The following is a 5,692-nucleotide window of genomic DNA, read 5'->3' as shown; positions in this document are numbered from 1 at the left end:
GTGACGGTGTGCGCGACGCACGCGCTTACGACGAGTCCGGCTTCAGCACGTCAGGGGAAAAAAAGCTCCATGCTTTCTCATTTTTATTTCTTTCTCTTACATATACCTCTTACTCTTTTCCTAAAATTCCCCCTTTCCTTTTCTTTTTCTTTCGTTAGTTCCCTCCTACACACTCTTTTTCCCCTTTAACTACATTTTCATATCTTTCTTTCTTTATCTTGCATGCATTTTCTTTTTCCTAGGGATTTACTTTTTTTGCAGAATTTTCTTTCTTTCTTTCTTTACCTTGCATGTACTATTTTCCCTTTTCCTACAATTTACCTTCTTTTTTCACAAGTTTCTTTAATTTTCACTCTTATTTCATACACATTTTTGCTTTCTTTTGCCCTTGTACACAATCTTTTTTCCTTTAACTACATTTTCATATCTTTCTTTCTTTACCTTGCATGTACTATTTTTCTTTCTCCTGCAAACTTTTTTTTTTTTTTACACAATTTTCTCTCTCCCTCTCTCTCGCACTTTTCTTCTCTCTCCCTCTCGTTCTCTCTCTCATTTTTACTGTGCATACACTTTATATTTTTCATTTCCCTGTCCCGTTATCCTTTTCTTTCCTTTACTTCCATTTTTTCCTTATCGCTCTTTACGCCATTGCTTAGTCTTTTGGCTTTTGGCTAGGGCTGTCCAGGTTCATTTCATACAAAGACACACAAGACGTATATGCTTTTAATAAGTTCTTTAAAGATGTAAATAATGAATAGACACATTCTAGTGCACCTAATTGTTAGCCATTTTAGTCTGCACCATATCAGGAAAATGTGAGACTAGTCCATTTTTTTAAATATATTTTTTAAACAAGTGTTTGGAGATTTATCTCTTGTTCTCAGTTGAGTATCTGAACGTGTTGAGATCCAGCAGAGGGCGCCCCACTCAGCACAAAACAATACCTAACTAAGGAGTTGGAACATTTTTTATGTTCAATGCAAGACTGAGTGCTATTTATATTTACACTGAATGCAAATTTGTCTAAAAAGATGTAAAGGGATTATTAAAAGCAAACAGTCAGTTTCTCACGTTTCATGTGGTTGATGACGTGTCAAATGCAGCTCACTACAGCCATCTGCTGGCCCTCACAGGTACAGGCGTGCACTCAGGGCTACAAGCCAAAACTAGGAAGTTGTCATGGATCAATACTTTTTAGAGGAACGCCTTATGAAGCCTATTAGCTTTTTAAAATTAAAACAATATAAGTATTTTAATCTTCATTTCCTGTAACAATTGTTTCCTGCATATTTATGTGCATTTCTTTATCTGCTTCAAGCAATAAGGATGAAGATAATTCAATGTTATTTGTGCTGTAGCTTATGATTGTTGGCCCACTAATAAGATCATTATAGCAATATGGTCAATGAAACTAAATTAACAATCAGTCTTTGAAACAAAAAGGAACAGCTTAAAGACTAACTGTAGCATTAAAGCATGCAAGTTCTTGCACACCAGTTTATTTTAATAAGGTCATTCAAGGTCAAAAATATTTTTTTTTACAACTACAGATATAGTTGATGGCACAGTGGCTTAGTGATTAGCACTGTTGCCTTGCACATCTGGGTTTCAATTCCCACATTGAGATCTGATTGCATTGAGTTTGCATATTCTCTCTGTGATTGGTGGAGTTCCTTTCATAGTCCCAAGACATGCTAATTTGTGTTTCCAAAATTTCCTGTAGTGTGTAAAAGCACGTTTGAATGTTGACTGGAGGTCCTACCTTGTAAAAAGGGGAATTTTCGTGAGTCATACAATACAATGGTCACATCCATGGTCCATAGTTGGACTATTGAAGTCTCTAGATGAATGAATGAATGAATGAATGAATGAATGGAGAGAGATAGTTATTAGATTTTTTTCTTACAGTCAAAAGTGGCATAAAGGTAACCAAATGTTTTGCTAAATTAAAGTGACTCATTTTAATAAATTGTCTTTTTAAAGCTGAAGTACTTCAAAATTCCCCTTCAATATTCTTCACTGAAGTTGAAGTATTAAAAGTGTAAACTGATTTCAGTTCCCAATAGTAAGATCTAAGTAATACGTGAAAACATTAGTGAAAACTTAAGTTGGTTAAAACTTAAAAAAGTTTATTCAGTTATTGTTACCCGTATTCCTGGAGGTCCTGAATTTGACTGCATCAGTGAGAGAAAAGAAAAGAATTACGAACTTATTTTTATTTAAATATAAATGAAACAAAACAAAAATGTTATTTGCATCTGAAACATTTTAAAGTGTGAAAGAAATCTATAACAAGCACATGAGATACTGTGTCCTTGCTTCCAGCTGATTTAAAAAGATTAATCATTTTTGAGTCGTGATTTGATGACGATGATGTCAGCTAGAGACCAATGTGACTCACCCAGGACAGTCTGTAGAGACAGACAAACTCCCTTGTGCAAAACTGGTTCCTCTAATCACATACATGGTAAAAGCATTAAACAGTAATTTATTGTAGACAAAAGAGTTCTGCTTGTCATGTTAGAAAGACATTGCAACACTTCAGACTGTTATAAAGAGCTGGTATGGCTGACTCATATTTTAATTTCAGACCTAAGATGGCCTCGAAAATGTTCAACAATTTTATATTTAGCTTATACACATGTGCCATGACATTACAGGGTGTCAACCAGAGCATTTGCTGTCATTTATACTTTTGAATACAGATCTATAGATCCGGGTTGCGGGGCCACCCTGGAAAAAAAACAAATCAAATCTGACCAATCTGAATTAAGAATTTATGCATTTGTGAAAAAAAAAGTTGTAATCATATTACATATAAAATACATTTCAGTTAACTGAAAATCTTATTCTTTCGAATTTATACACCAATACTAAGCAATAAAACCCTGACTCTCATAATGAAGAGGCCCTTCAGTTTGTCAGGAAGTTTGTTATTGATTCTTACAGCAAGAGCAAGGTTTATTAAAGGTGCAGTGACCAGATGTGACGTTTGGGAGTGAATTGAGATTATTACATTTAGACAGATGGGAAAAAAGTAGAATAGTGCACAAAGTTTCTTAAAGTCAAATTGAATCTTTATCTATTACATTTGCCTGGCCAAAAAAGCAGCTGTTTCAGAAGGGTCAAATTAGTGGTCTGCATTACGCAAAGAAAACAGACTTTACAAAGTTACTGAAATTGAGTTAAGAACAGTTCCATGCATTATTAAACCCTGGAAGAATATCGGTGAACCTTCAGCATTGCGGAAGAAATGTGCTTAAAAAAATCAGGAATGACTGCGATCAGAGATGACTTTGTTGAAGTTGCAATGTAAAAAAAAAAAAAATGTTTAATAATGAAAGTAAGAGTGCTTTCACACATACACAATGTAATGAGAACTCACAGGTTTGGAACAAAACAGCTGGACTGATAAAAAAAGAGTCCAATTTAGCTCAAAGTAGCATAAAGCCAATGCAAAAAGACTATGTGGTCTGATGAGTTCAGATTGACACTATTCCAGAGAGATAGTGGTGTCAGGATACGATGGAAAGCTCATGAAGCGATACACCTATCATCCCACTGTACAAGCCTTTGTAGGCAGTGTTATTATCTGGGGTTGCTTCAGTTGGTCAAGTCTATGCTCAGCATTATTCCATCAATGGAGTTTTTTTTTTTTCCCTTATGGCACAGACATATTTCTGAATTCAAATTGCGAAGGAGTATTTCTTGGAGTATTTTTACAGATTGCATGACATAGTCAAGAATAAAGGCAGTCAAACAAAATATTACCGTCACCTCTTTTGTGGCTGGGCAGTGTGTGTTTTAAATGTATGCGTGATTACCACAGGCAAGAATCCAATGCTAATATCTACCTAATATTTTTCAGATAAACATTTGGAGCTTTAATCTTAATTTCTTAAACGTTAGCTAGCATTATCATAACTAATTATCCAAGCTAGTTGAGTGTAATAGCTAGTTGTCCCAATTACAGCTGCGTTGATAAATACATTACAGACTGTAGCAGCAGGTAGAATACAGACCATGCCAAACGTTTTGAATCTGGGAGATGCTAAAAATGCAAGTTTTTCCAGTTTATATAGATTATAGATTAATGTTATGCTTTAGTAAGCAGAAAGGACACTTTTTTTTTACAAGTGATACCTGGGAGAGAAATTAAATGTACTGTATAAATGTAGACAAAGAGAAAAAAATGGAATATTGCACAAAGTTCTATTTAATCTATCTACATTTCAGATGTATACATGATTACCACAGAAAATAAAGATTATCTATCTCCTTGCGTTTAATAGATGTCTTTAAAAAAATCTATAAAATCATGACTACTTTATTCAAAGGTATTTGAAAATAAACATTTATATACAGTGGGGCAAAAAAGCCACCAATTGGAGGGTGATTGTTTGAGGTTGTGGACAGGTGTTCTTTATACTGATAACAGATGAGTGGAGGACAGAGGAGCCTCTTAAAGAAGAAGTTACAGGTCTGTGGGAGCCAGAAATCTTGCTTGTTTTTAGGTGACCAAATACTTATTTTCCACCATAATTTGCAAATAAATTCTTTAAAAATCCTAAAACATGATTTTCTGGATTTTTTTTACCCTATTTTGTCTCTCATAGTTGAGGTATACTTACAGTGGTCTGAAAAACTATTTGCCCCCTTCCTGATTTTTTTTATTCTTTTGCATGTTTGTCACACTTAAATGTTTCTGCTCATTAAAAACCGTTAACTATTAGTCAAAGATAACATAATTGAACACAAAATGCAGTTTTTAAATGATGGTTTTTATTATTTAGGGAGAAAAAAAACTCCAAATCTACATGGCCCTGTGTAAAAAAGTGATTGCCCCCCTTGTTAAAAAATAACTTAACTGTGGTTTATCACACCTGAGTTCAATTTCTGTAGTCACCCCCAGGCCTGATTACTGCCAGACCTGTTTCAATCAAGAAATCACTTAAATAGGAGCTACCTGACACAGTGAAGTAGACCAAAAGCACCTCAAAAGCTAGACATCATGCCAAGATCCAAAGAAATTCAGGAACAAATGAGAACAAAAGTAATTGAGATCTATCAGTCTGGTAAAGGTTATAAAGCCATTTCTAAAGCTTTGGGACTCCAGCGAACCACAGTGAGAGCCATTATCCACAAATGTCAAAAACATGAAACAGTGGTGAACCTTCCCAGGAGTGGCCGGCCGACCAAAATTACCCCAAGAGCGCAGAGACAACTCATCCGAGAGGCCACAAAAGACCCCAGGACAACATCTAAAGAACTGCAGGCCTCACTTGCCTCAATTAAGGTCAGTGTTCACGACTCCACCATAAGAAAGAGACTGGGCAAAAACAGCCTGCATGGCAGATTTCCAAGGCGCAAACCACTTTTAAGCAAAAAGAACATTAAGACTCGTCTCAATTTTGCTAAAAAACATCTCAATGATTGCCAAGACTTTTGGAAAAATACCTTGTGGACCGACGAGACAAAAGTTGAACTTTTTGGAAGGTGTGTGTCTTATTACATCTGGCGTAAAAGTAACACAGCATTTCAGAAAAAGAACATCATACCAACAGTAAAATATGGTGGTGGTAGTGTGATGGTCCGGGGTTGTTTTGCTGCTTCAGGACCTGGAAGGCTTGTTGTGATAGATGGAACCATGAATTCTAATGTCTACCAAAAAATCCTGAAGGAGAATGTCCGG

Source organism: Clarias gariepinus, chromosome 6 (genome assembly GCF_024256425.1).
Source record: "Clarias gariepinus isolate MV-2021 ecotype Netherlands chromosome 6, CGAR_prim_01v2, whole genome shotgun sequence".
In the NCBI taxonomy this organism is placed as follows: Eukaryota; Metazoa; Chordata; class Actinopteri; order Siluriformes; family Clariidae; genus Clarias; species Clarias gariepinus.
The sequence above is the reverse complement of the archived record's forward strand: the minus strand, read 5'-3'. Positions refer to the sequence as shown.